General features: G+C 44.6%; 1 pseudogene; it reads left to right on the top strand.

The window, feature by feature from the left end:
• The first annotated feature begins 12,894 nt into the window (after positions 1-12,894).
• On the top strand, positions 12,895-13,679 carry LOC121457436 (annotated as a pseudogene).
• The last annotated feature ends 8,139 nt before the right edge of the window (positions 13,680-21,818 follow it).

Here is a 21,818-nt window from a genome sequence, read left to right as displayed (position 1 = left end):
GAAACCCATTCTGTACTGTAACTGAAATTTTGTTTAAAAAATTTAAAAAGATAGCAAAAAGGAAATCGTGAAAGACCCTTGTCTTTATGGTCATCAGCTGCTCTGTCATGCTTGGTGTGGTAGATTGAAAGGAAGGGGCACCAAAGGGAGTGGCCCTATTAGGAGATGTAGCCTTGTCGGAGCAGGAATGGTCTTCACAGAGGGAGTGTCACTGTGGGGATGGGCTTTAAAGTCTTCTGTGCTGGAGACTTTACTCCAGATGGGTTCACAGACCTGGGGCAGATGTGTGGAGTCAGAGCTAAGAAGAGACTGTGACTGCCTGTTGTTGCTCAAGCAAGAGGCCCCCATAGCCTGGGACAATTTTACAGCCAGCTTTTACTACCTAAGTTTCTAAAAACAGTTACAGTAATTACCAGTTTGTTCCTTCGCTCTTTCCCCTTCCATCTCCCAACGCTCCCACTGGTAGCCCTTTTTTTTGGTCTATATAATCTCTGCCATCAGAAGCATAAGCGATTTTGCAAGCTACAAGGGAACTTTTCTAACTAGGCTCACCTACAGGTAGAGCAGCGTATTCACTTGGCAGCCCATGTGGTCATAGTCATGCAAAGTGAGAGACAGTTTTGTTTTCTATAGTTACTATTTACGTTTGTGAGGGTCTGCATTCTCATGACCGACTCACCAGCCAAAGCTAGATCAATCCATTGCGCCTTTACTCTGTCTCCTTTGGGGATATACCAGGTTTTCCTACCTGAAGGCACCATTACCTGGAAACTTACTCTTAATACTTGGCACTGCTTGTCCCTTGTCCTTCCATTTATCTCCCTTAACTTCTTGCGGGTATTGCACAGTTATTATTGAATGAGGGAACTGAGGGTTTCTTTGATTCTGTTTCATTCCCTGTTCCTCGAATGCTCCCATTAACTCCTACTATCATCTATTTAATAACGTTTCTTTAAAATTTATGTGGCTAAAATCGTCCTTCCTGGAGCAGCTTGCACATATGTGACACGGAAATTTCATGAGCGACTGCGACAGACGTGTTTGGCTGGCTGCAGGACGCGCTGCTCTGAAGAAGTCCGAGTTCATGGTCACTCTCGAAACATCAAAGACTTTAGGGCTGAGTCAGGTCCACTGTATGATGTTAACAACATCCCCTCTGGCTCACACAGAGAGGGTGATGGGGAAGTCTTCTCTTTGTAGGAGGTATCTCAGCTGTAACTGACAAAGTGAAATCAAAAGCTTGTATAGCAAAAGGAATGACAACATGTTGCACACATGTTTCTAGGGTCATGTAGCACGAATTCTTTTTTATTTTTTGTGTCAAATTATAATAAAATAAAACACAGGGGGGCTTATGGAATGTCAGAATTTATAGACTTAACTGCATCTATTGAAATAAATTAAACTAATTATCCATCTCCCAAAATTAGAAAAAAGACATAAAACCAAATCCAAACACAGTAGATGATAATAAATAGCAAAGATGCAGATATTAATAAAATAAAAACAAAAAAATGGAGAAAATTGACTAAGCTCAACGGTTCTTTTTAGAAACTAACACAATAGAAAATGACCAGGAAAAATGAAAGACTAAAACAACCAACATGGGATATTTTTTAACACGATTCTAGTTTGAACAGGAAGAAATTTAATGAATAAGAAAAATGTACTAAAAGTGGTTACATAGAAATAAATCTGAAGTTTTGGAAGAAATCGACAAGTTCCTTGACTGCATCCTCAGACTGCATCCTCAGACTGACTGCATCCTCAGACTGACTGCATCCTCAGACTGCATCCTCAGACTGACTGCATCCTCAGACTGCATCCTCAGACTGAATCTCCAGACTACACTGAACCCCTGTCCCCTCTGCCTTATGTTCCTCTCTCTGCCCAGCCACAACCCTTCCTGTCTCCACCTCCTTAGTGCTGGAATTAAAGGCGTGTGACTCCTGTGTACTGGGATTAAAGATGTGAGTTAACCACCTGGTTCTATTTCTCTTTGAGACTGGATCAATCTAGTGTAGCCCAGGTTGGCCTTGAACTCACAGAGATCTGTCTGCCTCTGCTTCCCAAGTCCTGGGATTAAAGGTGTGAGCCATCACTGCCTGGCCTCTGGTTGCTTAGTTCTGCACTCTAATCTTCAGGCAAGTCTTATTCGTTAAAACAAATAATTCTGAGTCATTCTCAGAATTATGCAGAAAACTGTTCACAGGTTCTTGCCAAGTGTGTCAGAGCCTCCAGGGTTTTGCCACAGGATAGCCACTCATGCTATTCTCAGGCATTGTTCCCCAAAGAAGTCATATGTTCAAGCTACACCCAGTGAGGCAGTTCACTTCCTGTTGCCATTGGGTCAAAATGTAGAACTTCCAGCTCTTTCTCTAGCACCATGTCCCGCCATGATGATAATGAACTAAGCCCCTGACATTGTAAGTCACCCCAGTGTTTTCCATTATAAGAGTTGCTGTGGTTGTGGGGTCTTTTCACAGCAATAGAACTAACTAAGGCAGCTGGTCTCAGGGTCATCTGTCTCTGCTTGTCTCTGTCTATCATAAGCTGTGTAATGGAGGATAAAGGCAGAGAAAGCTATGCTTGGGTGCAGCATCAGGTGAAGTGAAAGTGAAGCAATTGAAGGAGACAAACAATGAAAACAAACGAGTCGGGGGCTGGAGAGACAGCTCAGTGGTCGATGACACTTGTTCTCACAGAAAACCATGGTTCAATGCCCAGCACCCAAACGGCAGCTCACAACTCCAGTTCTGGGGGATCCAATGCCCTCTCCTGGGCTTCACGGGCACCAGTGATGCATGACCTACATTCAGGAAAAACGCATAAAATAGAAATAAACAAAATAAAATAAATTGTTAAAAATAAAGCAAACCCAACTGTGTCTTGGACAATCAGAGCTTGCATGTCCTATTAATGAGCAATGGATATTTTATTCTTTAGACCGCGGAGATCTGCTTTACTCTCCGCTACTCTGAGGATGAATATCTCTTCAACACAGTCCTTGTCGTGAAGGGTAAAACTTTGAGGGCTGCAGAGATAGCTCAGCGGGTCAGAGCACTTGCTCTGCAAGCAGGAAGGCCTTTGTTTGGATCCCATCACCCGTGTAAAAAAGCTGAGCGCAGCCAGGAGTTCCTGTAGCACTAGCACTGTTGAGGAAAGAGGCAGGATAATCACCTGGGTTTGTTGGCAGCCAACTTTGCTCCAGGGTCAGAGGGAGACCCCATCTCAAAGAAAAAGGGCAGGAAGTCATAGAGCAGGGCACTTGACAGCCTCCTCTGGCCTTTGTTCACATATTAGCATGCACATACATGTCATGTATGTATGTACACACACATACAAGCAGAGAGAGAAAGAGAGAGAGAGAGAGAGAGAGAACTACTAGTAACCAATAAATACTACCAGCTTTTTATTTATGTGGAAAATTGTGTTTAACTGTCTTGGAACTTCTCTATAGAGCAGGCTGGCTTTGAACTCAGACCAGGCTGTCTTTGAACTCAGACCAGGCTGACTTTAAACTCAGAGATCTGTCTGCTCTGCTTCCCAAATGCTGGGGTTAAAGATATGTGTCACCAGGCCGGCAAAACCTAGTCTTTTACAATGAGGGAAAGCTGACAGGATGACCAACCCAGCCCAGAACCAGGACTATGAGTTAGCCCACCCCAACACCCACCTCAGCTATGAACTGATGGAATGTGTGAAGGGGCTGGACCTGCAGATCCAAGGCTATGGGATCTCCATGACACAAGGCAACGATAGTATACCCAAGAGGAAGGAGGAGCCCCAGTGAGGGACCCAGTGTGGATGGTGTAGCAGAAGCCAGAGGCTGCGAGCCAGACCAATGACTCACTGCAGTGCATACTTACAAGCAAAGATGTTTGGACTCACTGGGCCACACTACAGCTTCCATTCCCAGATTTGTTTTAGTTTATCTTTGTTGTTGTTTGTTTGTTTTTGTTATATTTTAAATTTTGTTTTGCAAGGGCAGAGGGTTGAGCGAGGAGACGAGGAGATGAGTGGGATCGGAATGTAAGATGTGAAATCTACAAGGCATCAATAAAAAGCTAAAAACAGGCCATTTCCTCCCGTGTTCTCTCTTTGCTGCCTGACCTCTGACATCATGGGTCGCAAGCACGCTCCTGGGAAAGGCCTGTCCTAGTCGGGCTCTGCCCTACACTGTAGCGTCCCCACGTAGCTGAAGCTGATCTCTGACAAGTGAAAGAGCAGAGTCACAAACTGGCCCTGGCTCCCTCCAAATAGGCGTGGTCCTAGGGGCTCACACAGTGTGACACGGGTCTACCTTTGACTAGTAAGAAAATCTTGAGAATCCATAAGTACAGAAGCCTTGCCCCTGATGTCCCTGAGAATCTCTACCATTTGATTTATGGGTCTGGGATCTTCACGACTCGCACTCAGAGGTTTGGGTACCACACTCCACCTCATGCCCACATCCTGCTGGCCAATGTCTGCATTCTGGCCCCTCCTATGTGGAACCCCATCATCTATGGAGTGAAGACCAAGCCCAGGCAAACCCAGGAGCAGGTAATTCATGTCTTGTTTACAAAACATAAGTGAATTTGGCCCAAAAATTCAGAACTCAGGTTTTGGAATCCACGGTTATCTATGGAGTGGTGTTTGGAACTGGTGGATGGGACAGGTCACCTGACAGATATCTCAGTCAATTTTGCATCTTCAGCAACTTTGCTAGGGAGGTTGTAGAACTTAATCTCTGGTTTCCTACCCGAGAGCAGTGTCGTGTTCTCTTGTGCAGACTCTGGGGTAGATGGGGTTGTTTCCAGACATCATGTTCCCATGGTACTAGCATGAGTTTTGGAACAAAGTGAATGAGAGCACTCTGTTGCCTTGGGATTCGCTTCATGGAGTTTCTCAAGCTCTGAGGCATTTATGATATCTCTGGGCCACCACATAGAACATTTCATTCCTTCATACGCTTTATTTCAGTTAAGTGACATCCTGGATCAGTGACGTTGGGCTCTGCTATTATTTCTTTTTAATTTTTTAAAAATTATTTTCATTGCTTTTGTTGAGCGATACCTTTTTTTCCCACTCCCTTCCTTTCCTCCCCTCTCCCTTTTTACCCTCTCATGTGACTCCCAGGCTCCCAATTTGCTCAGGAGATCTTGTCTTTTTTACTTTCCTATGTAGATTCATGTATATCTCTCTTAGGGTCCTCTTTGTTGTCTAATTTCTCTGGAGTTGTGGCCTGTAGGCTGGTTTTCCTTTGCTTTATGTCTAAAAGACACTCATGGGTGAATTCATATCATATTTGTCTTTCTGTGCCTGGGTTACCTCACTCGATGTGTTTTTTTTCTAGACCCATTCATTTGCTTGCAAATTTCAGGATGTCATTGCTTTTTTCTGCTGTGTAGAACTCCATTGTGTAAATATACCACATTTTCCTTATCCATTCTTCTTTCGAGGGGTATCTAGGTTGTTTCCAGACTCTTGCTATTATAAATAATGCTGCTATGAACATAGTCAAGCACATGTCCTTGTGGTACAATTGAGCATCATTTGGGTATATACTCAACAGAGGTGTTGCTGTGTCTTGAGGTAGATTGTTTCCTAATTTTCTGAGAAATTGCCATACTGATTTTCAAGGCGACTGTATAAGTTTGCATTCCTACCAGAAATGGAAAAGCATTCCCCTTATCCGACATCCTCTCAGCATAAATTTTCATCAGTGTTTTTGACAGGTGTAAGATGGAATCTCAGAGTTGTTTCAATTTGCATTTCTCTGATGGCTAAGTATGATCAGCCCTCTGTCTGATGTGGGGTTGGTGAAGATATTTTCCCATTCTGTGGGCTGCTGTTCTGTCTTGTTGACTGTGTCCTTTGCTTTGCAGAAGCTTTTTAGTTTCAGGAGGTCCCATTTATTAATTGTTTCTTTCAGTGTCTGTGCTGCTGTGGTTATATATAGGAAGTGGTCTCCTGTGCCAATGCATTCAAGTGTACTTCCCACTTTCTTGTCTATGAGGTTCAGTGTGGCTGGTTTTACAGTGAGGTTTTTGATCCATTTGGACTTGAGTTTTGTGCATCTATCTGTATTCTTCTATATGTTGATATCCAATTGTGCCATCTGCTGTTATTCCCTACTGAAACGTACTTAGATGGCGTACACGCTAAGCAGCCCGGACTGTAAGTCATGTGCTTCACATTTGCAGACCAGCCTTGAGACGCCTGTGTCTGCTGACTTGTTTTTGGAGAAGGAGGCTGTGGTCCCTGCAGGGGTGGAGCCTGCTGGCAGAAAAATGAGGAAGTCAGGCTGTGTACTTCAAAGCTCTTTTAGGGGATATTCAAGTCCTTCACCTACCCTGGTTGGCTTTTACATGGGCACTGTGGACCCAGACTCAAGTATGTGTCCTTTTCGTCACAAGAACTTTATATCCTGATCCATCTCCCCAACCCCTATGTTTATTTGTTGACAAAAATTAGCAGCCATATTTGGTACTATGGAAGATTCATTTCAAATTTCCTTATGGCTACCAAACTTTTGGGAGGCCTGTCTCTCATAAAAATGGATTAGCCTTTACATATTGCCTGTACACGCTATCTCGTGCTTTTTCAATTGCCTCTGGATTATTGATAACACTTAATACAATGTAAATATTGTAAAGCAATTGCTATATTGTATTGTTTGGTGAATAAATAATAAACCAATAATGACAAGAATAAAAGGTCTGCATTTGTCTAGCATAACCACATTCCCCCACCCCAGGCATTTTGGGGTCAGATAAAAACCTGGTAAAAGGGAATCTCCCAGGAATCTACAAGGATGACCCCAGCCAGCTAAGACTCCTAGCAATAGCAGACACATAACCTGTACTGGCCATCTTCTGTGATCAGATCTGTGCCTAGCCCAACTGTCATCAGAGAGGCTTCATCCTGCAACTGATGGAAGCAGATGCAGACCCACAGCTAAACACTAGGTGAAGCTCAAGGACTCCTGCAGAAGAGGGGAGAAAGAATTGTAGGAGCCAGAGGAATCAAGAACACCACAAGAGAATTCCCAGAACCAACTAACCTGGGCTCATAGGGGCTCACAGAAACTGAAACAACAACCAGAGAGCCTGCACGGGACTGACCTAGGCACTCTGTATATAAGTTACAGTTATGTAGCGTGGGCCTCTTGTGGGACTCCTAACAGTGGGAACAGGGGCTGTCTCTGACTCTTTTGCTGGCTTTTGGGACCCTACTCCCCATACTGATGTCACCTTGCCCAGTCTTAATACATGGGGAGGTGCTTAGTCTTATTGCAACTTGATATGCCATGTTCTGTTGATGCTCATGGGAGACCTGTCCTTTCCTAAACAGAAATGGAAGAGTGGATTGGAAAGGTGAGAACAGAAGGGGAATAGGAGGGAGGGACTAGGAGGAGGAGAGGAGGGAGGGGAAACTGCTGCTGGGGTGTAAAATAAATTAAAGAAGTATAAAACATTTCTCCACAAATCCTTCCTATCTGCCTTTGATTGAATCCATTGATAGAGGATCTACAATTAAGGAGGGTGGTCTGTGTACATAAATACATTTTTATATATTGATTGTGTCTAACACATTTTAAAATAAGTAAACATTGTGAGATGACTGTCATGCTCTTCCTTCTTCACAGAGAGCACATTTAATACCACGTGTGCTTGGAAATAAGTTGTAATTGAAATTCCAGTGGTTTTTGATGCTTTCCCCTCCTTTTATGCCTGTTTGCCACCAGTATTAAAACTCTGGAAAATCAACAAAAGAACTGTGCAGTTTGGGGTGATAAAGTCTGAGAAGCTGAGAAAAGACTGTTTTAAAATACTGTTCAAAGGGTGGAACTCAGGTGCAAACAAAGAACAGGAGCCAACCCCGCCCAACTAATTGGAGCTGCCTCAGTTAGGAAGCAGGACAGCCTGCCTGCTGAAAGTAGTCACGTGCTAGTGACATCACGGAGAAAATGCTTTTTTACTTTCAAGCCCAGACTCTGTGTTTATGTTTTCAAACACACTAGCAGAATACTAGCAGAGTAAAATGTGCTGTTCCTGTAGAGGACCTGAGTTCAGTTCTACTCTGCATTTCACACAGCTCACAACCTCACGCAATTCCAGCTCCAAGGCATTTGTTACCTCTGGTCTCCGTAGACCAATGCACACGTCGGCACAAAAGTGCCCTTATTTACACATAGACATGTATATTATTTAAAAATTAATAAAAATGGAATACAATGGTGATTAAGTCATTTAACATGACAGAAAGTTAAAGAAGTAGGAATCATGAGAGTAAAAAGAAAATAAACAGCGTGAGAGTCGATGTAAACAGAAGTAGAACAATATGCACTATGTATTTATGTGTGAGTATTCCAAAGGAACATTTAAGATTTTCAGGTCAGCAGTCAACTAACATTGCTTCTTTATGCATCCTTCCAATAGGAAGACCATCATAAGCTCTGAGGCAGAAACATTAACTGTAAAAAGATGAGAAATCCTATATCATGGAAACACTAATCAATTGAAAGCCAATGTTGCCATATTAATAAAAATAAAAGTAGAGACGACATGCTACTTTCTCCTGGGCAGACGCAATGAAGCTCTGACCCAGGATGGACATAGGCTAGAATCTTCCCGGTAAGCGCACCTCGGTGCTACACACATTAATAGAAATGGGCCAGGCAGTGTTTAAATGAATACGGTTTGTGTGTTATTTTGGGGCATAAGCTAGCCAGGCGGCTGGGAGCTGGGTGGCAGGAACGCAGGCCCACAGCTTCCTACTACAGAATGGCGCCCGATGTGGTAGCAGCAATTTCTCGGGTCTGCTCTGCTTGCTAGAGGCAAGCAAGCACTCTCATCTAAGAGAGGCTTCCTGACTCAGCTTTAGCTGCAAAACCCTGCAGCTCTTAAGAGGTCCTGCCACGAAACGCTTAAATGGTGTTGATAAAAGCCGACTGAATGTTTGTTTGTTTTCAGCCGTAGCAGGAAAAAAGTTGTGCTGTTTTAAAATGCCGGTTTTCTGGGCCATCCTGCCAGGGCAAACTCTGACTCAGACTCAAGCAGGTAGTCTGACTGAATGTGGTCTGTGAGCAGAATGCTGCAGTTTGCTTGCTGGCAGGGACCTTAAAAACGCCATAGAGTTGTGGCGGTAAACATGGCTACAGCCAGTACCTCAGCCATGAGGCTGGAAAGCTAAGGAATGGGCTACATCTAGCCGGCAAAGCCATGGCTTTAGTCCTACTGAGATTGCTTGGTAAATTAAAGACCAATCATGTGGTCAGAAAAACAGAGAGAGATACAGTAAAGAGAGCGTCAAAAACAAAGAAAACTTCTAAATGATTTACAGTGTGTTAAAAATATATGCAGGCTAAAAGTTAAAGTTCTTAAAGTAAAAAACAAAAAAAAAAGGAAGAAAGAGAGTAGTTGGGTGTGGTAGTACACACCTTTAATCCCAACACTTGGGAGGCAGAGGGAGATTGACCTCTGTGACTTCAAGGTGTGGTAGCCCACGCCTTTAATCCCAATGCCTGGGAGGCAGAGACAGGCGGATCTCTGAGAGTTCAAGGATAGCCTGGTCTTCAGAGTTATTCCAGGACAAAGATATACAGAAAACCTGTCTCAAAAAGTAAAAATAAACAAAATAGAGTTAAAATAAAGCCGTACAAAGATGGAAAATAAACAGAGAATTTTGATATTGTATGATATTATGCTCTCTTTGAATTGTCTGAATGCTGAGGAAGGAGCAACAGCTGCTAAAAGATATTTGTTTATAAATGCTGCTGAACTAATCCAACATAGATATTTTGAAAATATCTTGACTTCAGAATTTGGATCTAAGGATATGATACTTTGGAAAAGAGATTTTTCTTTTGTTTTCACAGAGGATGAAACCCTGTGGATTGCTTCTATCCCAATATGGTATGATGGACCATGCCCTCCTGAAAGGTTGCTGTGAACACCCTCAAAAAATTACTTCACTCAATTGACGACTGTGATGAATCTAGCACACAGGTTATACCATGAAAGAACTGATTAACAGTGCCCCCATACAGCAGGAAGCAGTTTGGAGAGAAATAGCTGCACCCATATTCCCAAATATTGTTTATAAATGTTCTTTTACATTTAAAGGGGGATATGATATAGATATGAATAGTTTGCATTGGTATGGATTTTAAGGTCAATTTTGTTATATGTATATGTATTTCTGCTCTTGTATAAGGTATTGTGATTGTGTAGTTCATTTAAAAATGTAATGTATATAGGATGTTAGTGGATAATTATTAATAGTCAAGCTTGTAGTCATGTTAGTTAGATTTTCTAGATGTGCATAGATATATTTTAGATAGACATTCTTCATATCTTTCAAAGACTACAGAATATGACATTTAATGTTTTAATAACTTAGGGTTTTTCATGACAATGAGACATGTCTGCTCCTGGCAGCACCAACCTACTTCAAGAAGAAGATGGGCATCGAAGAGGATCCTTATGGAGTTTGATAGCCATTTGGGCAAGAAACTGCCCTTACCTGGACTATTGCATAAACTGGACACAGAGAACCCGCAGAGAGAGAACTACTGAACTTGCCTAAAGGTGAGATGGTCTTTTGGGGTTCCTGATTCATGAAAGGGTCTGTGAGACATTCTGCAGGACACAGCAGATAGTGACTGAACTGCCTTTGAAATGTCCCGCTTCATGAAAATGTCTGCTGGATACTATGGGCCTGGAGGCTGAAGATGGATGCCCTAATGGTACAGAGAAACTTTGGGTGACTGTCAAGGCAGCAAGATGTCTCTGTAATTTCTAGAGTTTGAAAGTTGCTTATTTCTTGTTTGCTTAGGTAATATTGTATCTTTCTGGAGTCTTTGATGGAGTTGAAGAATAGTTAGTTATAGTTATAGTTTTCCTTAGTTATGATAAAGATAAAATAGATGTAAATATTGTAATTTTTACTTGATAACTGTTTTGTTATGTGTAATTTTGCTATGTTAAAGTTAAAGCCTTCCTTTTTTTTTGTTTAAGCAGAAAAAGGGGAAATGATGGAGGAAGGTCATTGGTTAATTAATAAAGAAACTGCTTGGCCCTGATAGGTTAGAACATAGGTGGGTCGAGTAAACAGAACAGAATGCTGGGAGGAAGAGGAAGTGAGCTCAGACGCCATGCTCCCCTCTCCCAGGCAGACGCGATGAAGCTTTGACCCAGGATGGACGTAGGCTAGAATCTTCCTGGTAAGCGCACCTTGGTGCTACACACATTAATAGAAATGGGCCAGGCAGTGTTTAAATGAAAAAAAAAATAAAAGTGAACTTTTGTTATATAGTAATTGTCCTTGAACTGCAGCATTTCATCCTAGAGGGAGGCTATAAGACTCAGGGAGTGAACAGAATGTGAAATCTCAGGAAAGGACTCAAAACCAACACCATTCACAGGGTCCCTACCAAGGCCACATAACTAGTAGTGACTACTGGGAAAGAGAGGCTCTGTGGAGTAATGCTCTTGTACACTGTAAAGATTTGTTAAACCATATTGGTTTAATAAAATGCTGATTGGTCAGTAGCCAGGAAGGAAGTATAGGTGGGGTGACTAGACTAGGAGAATTCTGGGAAGAGAAAGTGTCAATCACCAGTCAGATGCAGAGGAAGTGCTGCCTCACTGAGAAAAGGTACCAAGCCACATGGCTAAGCATAGATAAGAATTATGAGTGGTAAGAGCTAGTTAGTAATAAGCCTGAGAATAAGAGGCCAACCAGTTTATAATTAATATAAGCCTCTGAATATTTATTTGGAACTGAATGGCTGTCGGACCAGGTGGGACAGAAACTTCTGTTTACAAGAGACTCTCAGTTGTGTCAAGCTGTGTACCAGGCAGGCAGGGAGTTCCAAGGATGTGGTTTTTATGAGTTATAGCCCATACTGGGTTGGGTTTTTGTGTCCTCCATGCTCCTGGTAGTGACCCCATTCAACTCCTAACTTTGTTAAACTTGTTCATTTGCCAAGTTGGACTTGGGTGGAATTATATCTTAGGCCTGTTATCACTGATTACTTCTGATGAGTAAGATGTTTGTTTTCAACATTCCAGGAGAAGTCACAGAAGTTTCAGAAGAAAGGCCATGACTAGACTCATAATAATTATATTCTATAGTCTCCAGAGAAACATCAATACTTCAAAATCTTTTCACTAAATAGCACAGACTTAAAATTTCATTCAGCATTTTTACATGCTAGATTCTAGAAGTATACAATGAAAAATGAAGTTCAAAATCAATTAAGATCAAACTAAGTGAAAACAGTTAAAATAAGACTTTGCTGCTTTGTTATCCAAAAGCACTGGGCACCTCTTGACTCCTGGAAGCCTTCCTAGCATCTCTTCCTATTTACATACAATTATTGGACTTTATCTGCATCTCTTGTTTCTGTTCAGGAGGGTGATGCACAGAGCTGGATTTGGGCCCCTCTAGTGTTTGTGTACCTCATTGACTTCCCTAAGGGTGTATACAGTTTTACTCTTGGTGAGCAGTTGATTGACTTCCCTCAGGGTACATACATTTTATTCTTGGTAGGTTGGTTGACTGTGGTAGCAGATGCCCACAATAGAACTTGGGCCAAATCAGATCCTTCAGTTTAGCTGAGCAAGTTACTTTCCCCCTTGTGGTCCCATAGACTTCTTACTGTACACTACTATGTTCAGTGAGCATATTATTTCAATTAGCATTGCAAAACTTGACCTGGCTGTATTATTTCTGTCTCTTCAAAGATGCAGTTCATATCTTATTCAGCTGGTCATCTGATATAGTTCCAGGCACGCCAGCCGTGAAGCACAGCAGGGAAGAACTATATGACTCTGGTATCACAGACACCACCTTTGGGCACAGCATGAGATTTCAGTTCTCTGTGGAAGGCCGTCTGCGTCGATGGATACTGTCAACCACACTGGTCTCGGCTATACACTTTCCTGCCTGCTGGGCATTCCTGGCCTAGAGGACCAGCACACACGGATCTCCCTCCCCTTCTTCATTTCCCACGTCATAGCTCTGCTTGGGAACAGCCTGCTCATCTTCATTGTTCTCTCAGGCCTGGTCTCCATGGACCCATGGACCTCTTCCTCTGCATGCTGGCTGGAGCAGGCATTGTCCTCTCCACCCGCACGGTTCCCAGGCCTTGGCCATTTTCTGGTCCCGTGCTGGGGAGACTTCTCTGGATCCCTGCATCACCAACAGTTCCACCTTCATCTCAAATTTGCCCACAATATTGCTTTTGAAAAGACGAACGTTTTCCAGAACCAGCAGTCTTCCACACACAGCTCTTAAACACACTGACTTGTTGGTTTGTAACAACATTCAAGTAAATATCTAGCATGGGTTTTTTTGTTTTGATGTCCACAGTCACTTTAGATGTTGTGCTAATATTTATTTCTTACATACCAATTGTCTGTGCTATCTTCTACCTCCCCTCCCAAGATGCTTGCCACAAAGCTCTTAATCCTGTGGGCCTGTGTCATGTCTGTGTCATACTCTTTCATGGGCCCATGATCTTCTCAACCCCACAGACTGCAACTGATACCCACGTGCTGCTTGCCAGTGCTTGCATTCTGGCTTTACCAGTGTTGACTCCTATCATCTATGGGGTCAAGACCGAACACATCCGAGACCAAGTGACTCACGATCTGTTGTATTCTCAATCTTCTAGTCACGTATGAGGTGAGCTCTGCAGCCCTGGTAGCTGAGCAACGTTGAGCCAAACTATTTATCTCAATGACTCTCTTTGTGGATAAACTGCACTAGGGGAATTGTGATATGCTTCTCAAGGTCTCAGATCAGGAACGGGATGGGAATACTGGGAGTTTAAGATGCATAGCTTTGTTACTGTATACTCGCTGCGCCCAGTGCTGGGCTCCACTCTCGTTTGACTATTCATGTCCTGCCAGTATGTCCACCCCATTCCCTCACTTCCCCTTTGCTGCCCTTCCCCTTCCCACGTTCTTCTATTTTTACTTCGACTTTCACATCATATACATGTGTAGTTATGTATGTCAAATACGTGTGATTTCATGCATCTAAAATTTCCAGTTCACAAATGAGAGAAAAGGAGATGTTTGTCTTTCTGAATCTGACTTACTTTGCCTAACACGATGATCTCCAACTATATCCAAGTCTCTGCAAATTATGTAATTTCATACCCTTTTTAGCTGAATGAAACAATGTGTCTATATATACACAATATTTTTTTTTTTTTGTTTTTTCGAGACAGGGTTTCTCTGTGGTTTTGGAGCCTGTCCTGGAACTAGCTCTTGTAGACCAGACTGGTCTCGAACTCACAGAGATCCTCCTGCCTCTGCCTCCCAAGTGCTGGGATTAAAGGCGTGCAACACCACCGCCTGGCTATACACAATATTTTAAAATTATTTTTAATTGATTATTTGTGAATTTCACATCGTGTACCCTGTTCACAGACCTCCCAGTCTTCCCAGGTCTGCTTTCTCTTCCCTATGACCTTCCCACCCCAAGGGAAAGAAGTCCATTTTGTGTTGTTCATATGCTTTCTGGAACATGGTCAGATTCCTAGTGGCCAGTCTCCTAAGGAAAGATGAGTGTCTGCCTGCATCCATACCAGAAGTCACCAACTGAGCAGAGCCTAGCAGTGGCCTGAGCCCACGCCACTGCCTGTTACTGTCGCTGTTCAGTGGGGTGGTGAAGTGAGGGGCCAGCGTGCCTGTGTACACTGCCCCAGGCAGAAGCCTAAACCACAGCGTTGGGACGGGCTTCCATGGTAACATGGGCAGTAGACCCCTGTATCAGTGTAGACACTGGCCCACTCTGACTCTCAGCAGCTCCAGGGGCTATGAGCCTCCTAGGCATGGCCTCAGGTGGTGTACACAGGTCAGTCACATCAGCATGGCACCCCGAGGGAGGACGGCTCCAAAGCGTCAGGCAACCACAGCGACCGCTTATGTCTACACGGGGCTCAGGTTTCTTCGTGGCATGGTGCAGCAGCAAGGACCACCAGTTCTCACTTGGTCTCTGGTGGCATCCAGGGCCACAATGACCCTTCTAGGAGGTCCAGTCCAGACAGTGAACTGTTGCTCATCTCAGGTCTCCGTGGTTGCCTCGAGCCAGGCGCTCCTGTGGCCAGGCTAAGGTAGGTTCGGGGCTGAGTCCGCTTAAGCTCCAGGTTTTGCGCACCATCTGGCCGACCGGACTGGATAATAACAGCAAGTAGATTTCAGCCCTCTCTCTCGTCTGTTCTGCTCTCTGAAATTTCCCTTCCTAGGATCTCCTTTCTGTTCAGTATTTAGACAGACTGCCACTCCTCTTTAGGGACATCTCTTACCCATGAACTCTTTTTAACTTACTGACATCTTTGTATAATATCTGAATATTTCGTGAAATACACAGCAGATGTACCCAAGGCAATTAGATTCTGTTTCAGATAAGGAGCATAGGAATATGGCCTGGCTTACTTTAAATTTTTTCAGTTGGGCAAAATCATCTAACTCAAAGCCCTTTTTATAATAAATGTTGGTTATCTCAGAAAAATCTTGGGATACTTAAAGTAAAAATCACAATGGTTGTATGTGTGTGTTTTTGCACACTGTAAGATAAAAATAATTGTGAGGGAAGCCATCATAACTGACTGACCATCATATATTCCTGGGAGTCTTTACCCCAATGTTTATTAGAATATGTACATATCTGCACAAAGATATAAAATTAATATTCATTGCATACAACATATATGTGAAATCGAGAATGTCAGGCAAGGTTACTTCAGTGGGGAGAAATTTTGTAAGATTTCATAGAAATTCTGGCTGATATTGTTCACTCTGATCTTTAAGGTAATCTAGTAGCCATCTTTATGTTTTAGATTTTTCTAAGTATATTTATAAAGAAAATGTTTACCTATTTAATAGCCCCAAGCTGGAAACTACTCCTGTGTCATCAAGAATGGAATGAATAGACGGGCGTATGCCCAAGCAATGAGCTGTGACTAGCACTGAAAAGGGAAGGATTGCACTGGTAATGCAAGGAATGAAGGTCTGAGGCAGGCGGGGGAGCTGGCCTTGTGTCCTAGGACTGGGAGAGCAGGTGTGGGTGAGCCAGCCCCCAAGTTGTGAGCGCGGGAGAGCTGTCCCCATTCCTCATCTGGTGGATCAACCTACAGCTGCCCAGACCCAGACCCAAGGTTATGAGTTGACCCGCCTAAACATCCACCCGTCTGTTATCTGCTGGAACATGTGAAGGAACCTGGCCTGCAGACCCGAAGCTGCAGGATTTCACAACACAGGGCAACAGCAGGAGATCCAATAAGAGTCCTAGTGAGGGCCCAGCATTGATAGTGTGGTAGAAACCAGAGACCTCGAACCAGAGCAACGACTCTTTGCAATGAGCACTTGCAGTTTCCATGATGAAATTTTAAGTTTTCCCTTTATTTTATTTCTCTTTAGTTTTTTTTTTTTATTTGTGTGCAGGGGCAGAGGGATGATGCAAAGGGATGGGGAAATGAATGGTAACAAGATTATGATGTAGGGCTGGAGAGATGGCTCAAGAGGTTAAGAGAATTCAATTCCTAGCAACCACGTGGTGGCTCACAACCATCTGTAATGAGATCTGGTGCCCTCTTCTGGCCTGCAGGCAGACATGCAGGCAGAACACTGTATACATAATAAATGAGAAAATAAATAAATTTTTAAAAAAGATACATGATGTAAAAGACACACAGACTAAAAAAGGGATGGTTCTAACCAATATAATACTGAATTATGAACATTATGAAGTAAAATTAAGCTAGACATAGGAGAAAGGAGGGAAAGCTTTTAAATAATTTATAGTCAAAAGATTATAATAATTCTATGATGCTTTGTTATAAATATGAAGTTAGCAATTACCCTATGGGTTATGACTTGAGGGGAACCTGTTTGGATCTGCTGAAATGTTGTCAATTCTGTTTCTGGATGTACAGTCTATTAGAAGGGCATATTCTTCTAATATTACAAAAATAATCTTCAATTGCACACGATGTACACTTTTCTGAACAAGCATTTATGTCAGCTGAATTGTTTACAAACCCCAAACATACGCTAGACTCTCAAGAAAACTTATGCCACCACTGGGCTTCTCCTTGGAGGAGCCTGAGGATGCTCAGGGTATACAGATAGGGACAGGGGAAAGACCATACACCCTATAAAAACACAAGTCATTCCTTTTAATATTGGTTTCTCCAGGAGAGTCTGCAAAGCACTTTGTGTTGGACAGATCAGGTATGACAGCCTTCCATTGTCAGTCAAGATGAAATTTAGCTATGCTCAATATCAGTTATTTCCCACAACTAGCTGTCATAGGCAAAGGGGCTGCAGAGCTCGGGCTCCAATGTCCGCACCGTATTCTCAGGCAGCCTTATCAGAGGACTCAAAATGCATTCCCCACAGGCCCAACTGGCTGCACACATGGCTGCTGTCCCTTTTTCGGTGGGCCCTACAGACTGAAAGGCCTGGGTAGGACTATGGAATCTTTAACTCCAGGGCAGGGCCCACAGCAGCTACCAGACATTCCCTTCCACTGAAAGAATCCCAGGGGAGAAGCTGAAGTCCAAAAAAGGACAGGAGGAGTGCTGTAGGAGGAGGGGAGGAGTGCTGTGGGAGGAGGAGGGGGAGGAGTGCTGTTGGAGGAGGAGGGGAGGAGTGCTGTTGAAGGAGGAGGGGAGGAGTACTATAGGAGCAGGAGGGGAGGAGTGCTGTTGGAGGAGGAGGGGAGGAGTGCTGTAGGAGCAGGGGAGGAGTGCTGTTGGAGGAGGAGGGGAGGAGTGCTGTTGGAGGAGGAGGGGAGGAGTGCTGTTGGAGGAGGAGGGGAGGACTGCTGTTGAAGGAGGAGGGGAGGAGTATTATAGGAGGAGGAGGGGAGGAGTGCTGTTGGAGGAGGAGGGGAGGAGTGCTGTTGGAGGAGGAGGGGAGGAGTGCTGTAGGAGCAGGGGAGGAGTGCTGTAGAAGGAGGGGAGAAGTGCTGTTGGAGGAGGAGGGGAGGAGTGCTGTAGGAGCAGGGGAGGAGTGCTATAGAAGGAGGGGAGAAGTGCTGTTGGAGGAGGAGGGGAGGAGTGCTGTAGGAGGAGGGGAGGAGTGCTGTAGGAGGAGGAGGGGAGGAGTGCTGTAGGAGGAGGAGGGGAGGAGTGCTGTTGGAGGAGGAGGGGAGGAGTGCTGTTGGAGGAGGAGGGGAGGAGTGCTGTAGGAGGAGGAGGGGAGGAGTGCTATTGGAGGAGAGGAGGAGTGCTGTTGGAGGAGGAGGGGAGGAGTGCTGTTGGAGGAGGAGGGGAGGAGTGCTGTTGGAGGAGGAGGGGAGGAGTGCTGTAGGAGGAGGGGAGGAGTGCTGTAGGAGGAGAAGGGGAGGAGTGCTGTAGGAGGAGGGGAGGAGTGCTGTTGGAAGAGGAGAGGCGTGCTGTTGGAGGAGGAGGGGAGGAGTGCTGTTGGAGGAGTGGAGGAGTGTTGTAGGAGGAAGAGGGGAGGAGTTCTGTTGGAGAAGGGGAGGAGTGCTGTTGGAGGAGGGGAGGAGTGCTGTTGGAGGAGGAGGGAAGGAGTGCTGTTGGAGGAGGAGGGGAGGAGTGATGTTGGAGGAGGGGAGGAGTGCTGTAGGAGGAAGAGGGGAGGAGTGCTGTTTGAGTAGGGGGGAGGAGTGCTGTAGGAGGAGGAGGGGAGGAGTGCTGTTGGAGGAGGAGGGGAGGAGTGCTGTAGGAAGAAGAGGGGAGGAGTGCTTTTGGAGGAGGAGGGGAGCAGTGCTTTTGGAGGAGGGGAGGAGTGCTGTTGGAGGAGGAGGGGAGGAGTGCTGTTGGAGGAGGAGGGGAGGAGTGCTGTTGTAGAAGGGGAGGAGTACTCTAGAAGGAGGAGGTGAGAAGTGCTGTTGGAGGAGGAGAGGAGGAATGCTGTAAGAGGAGGAGGGGAGGAGTGCTGTTGTAGAAAGAGGGGAGGAGTGCTATTGGAGGAGAGGAGGAGTGCTGTTGGAGGAGGAGGGGAGGAGTGCTGTAGGAGGAGGAGGGGAGGAGTGCTGTTGGAGGGGGAGGGGAGGAGTGCTGTTGGAGGAGAGGAGGAGTGCTTTTGGAGGAGGAGGGGAGGAGTGCTGTTGGAGGCGGAGGGGAGGAGTGCTGTTGGAGGGGAAGGGGAGGAGTGCTGTTGGAGGAGAGGAGGAGTGCTGTAGGAGGAGAGGAGGAGTGTTGTTGGAGGAAGAGGGGAGGAGTGCTCTAGGAGGGGAATGTGAGCCAAGCACAGACACCTAAGTGTAATAATGAAACTTACTATATGCTGACAAAAATTGATGAAAAAATTTAAAATATTGATTGATATTCTGAAACACAGAACATATTATAAATAATCTCATTGCTTTTATTTATTAATCCATTCTTTGGCAAACTTCCTACTAGCTCAAAGTTCAGTGTTTACATCCCGCCACTGATGTCACACCTGCATGTGGTCCACAAAAGCCACGTTTTTGACCAAACAGTGTGAGACCCATGGTCAGCTTCTGCGTTCCTGGATAGACAAGCCACTGCTCGGCAACAGTTCAAAGCTTTACCTCTAAGTTACTGAGAAAGGAGGTGGCTTCTGCAAAGTGTACTTCTAAGACAAACAAAACCACAAGTGAATTTCTTTTTTTTTTAAATTTATTTATTCATTAAAGATTTCTGCCTCCTCCCCGCCACCGCCTCCCATTTCCCTCCCCCTCCCCCGATCAAGTCCCCCTCCCTCATCAGCTCGAAGAGCAATCATGGTTCTCTGACCTGTGGGAAGTCCAAGGACCGCCCACCTCCATCCAGGTCTAGTAAGGTGAGCATCCAAACTGCCTAGGCTCCCCCAAAGCAAGTACGTGCAGTAGGATCAGAAACCCATTGCCATTGTTCTTGAGTTCTCAGTAGTCCTCTTTGTCCGCTATGTTCAGCAAGTCCAGTTTTATCCCAGGCTTTTTCAGATCCAGGCCAGCTGGCCTTAGTGGGTTCCTGATAGAATATCCCCATTGTCTCAGTGTGTGGGTGCACCCCTTGCGGTCCTGAGTTCCTTGCTCGTGCTCTCTCTCCTTCTGCTCCTGATGTGCACCTTGAGATTTCAGTCCGGTGCTCCAATGTGGGTCTCTGTCTCTGTCTTCTTTCATCACCTGATGAAGGTTAATATTCAGGAGGATGCCTATATGTTTGTCTTTGGATTCACCTTCTTATTTAGCTTCTCTACGATCGCGAATTATAGGCTCAATGTCCTTTATTTATGGTTAGAAACCAAATATGAGTGAGTATATCCCATGTTCCTCTTTTTGGGTCTGGCTTACGTCACTCAGGATAGTCTTTTCTATTTCCATCCATTTGTATGCAAAATTCAAGAAGTCCTTGTTTTTTACTGCTGAGTAGTACTCTAATATATATATATTCCATACTTTCTTCATCCATTCTTTGTTTTTTGGGTTTTTCGAGACAGGGTTTCTCTGTGGTTTTGGAGCCTGTCCTGGAACTAGCTCTTGTAGACCAGGCTGGTCTCGAACTCACAGAGATCCGCCTTCCTCTGCCTCCCGAGTGCTGGGATTAAAGGCGTGCGCCACCACTGCCCGGCTCTTCATCCATTCTTCCATTGAAGGGCATCTAGGTTGTTTCCAGGTTCTGGCTATTACAAACAATGCTGCTATGAACATAGTTGAGCATATACTTTTGTTGTATGATAGGGCCTTAATTTCTTAAGAAATGGATAATCAGCCGGGCAGTGGTGGCGCACTCCTTTAATCCCAGCACTCGGGAGGTAGAGGCAGAGGGATCTCTGTGAGTTCGAGGCCAGCCTGGTCTGCAAGAGCTAGTTCCAGGACAGGCTCTAAAACAACAGCAAAACCCTGTCTTGGAAAACCACAAAGAAAAAACAAAACAATGGATAATTAGGAGAACACACACTGTTAAACAAAATTTGTAATGAAAGAAGCACAGATGCTTTCTCCCAGTCCAACTGTTGATACTCTTCCAGTTTGATTCCGGGGCCTCTTCATTGGGTACAAAGCCTTCATTAGACATAAAGGATGTCTCTAGTCCTCTGCTCATCCTCCTAGCAGTTACTTTATTTATTTATTTTTGTTTAGAAGCATTTCAAATGTATTTATTTTTTTTTAATTTATTTATTTATTAAAGATTTCTGCCTCCTCCCCGCCACTGCCTCCCATTTCCCTCCCCCTCCCCCGATCAAGTCCCCCCCCCCTCATCAGCCCGAAGAGCAATCAGGGTTCCCTGACCTGTGGGAAGTCCAAGGACCGCCCACCTCCATCCAGGTCTAGTAAGGTGAGCATCCAAACTGCCTAGGCTCCCACAAAGCAAGTACGTGCAGTAGGATCAGAAACCCATTACCATTGTTCTTAGTAGTCCTCATTGTCCGCTATGTTCAGCGAGTCCGGTTTTATCCCATGCTTTTTCAGACCCAGGCCAGCTGGCCTTGGTGAGTTCCCGATAGAACATCCCCATTGTCTCAGTGTGTGGGTGCACCCCTTGCGGTCCTGAGTTCCTTGCTCGTGCTCTCTCTCCTTCTGCTCCTGATTTGGACCTTGGGATTTCAGTCCGGTGTCCAATGTGGGTCTCTGTCTCTGTCTTCTTTCATCGCCTGATGAAGGTTAATATTCAGAAGGACGCCTATATGTTTTTCTTTGGGTTCCCCTTCTTATTTAGCTTCTCTACGATCGCGAATTATAGGCTCAATGTCCTTTATTTATGGTTAGAAACCAAATATGAGTGAGTACATCCCATGTTCATCTTTTCTAGCAGTTACTTTAATGATTCTTTCAGCTTTCTGAGGTAAGCTGTTGTTGGCAGTAAGCTTTGATACTCTGACCTGTTGAACCAA

This window comes from Microtus oregoni, unplaced genomic scaffold (genome assembly GCF_018167655.1).
Source record: "Microtus oregoni isolate MIOR12 unplaced genomic scaffold, Mior012 000016F_ref0000370, whole genome shotgun sequence".
Lineage (NCBI taxonomy): Eukaryota > Metazoa > Chordata > Mammalia > Rodentia > Cricetidae > Microtus > Microtus oregoni.
Note: the sequence above shows the minus strand (reverse complement) of the source record. Positions and strands in the feature narration are given on the sequence as shown.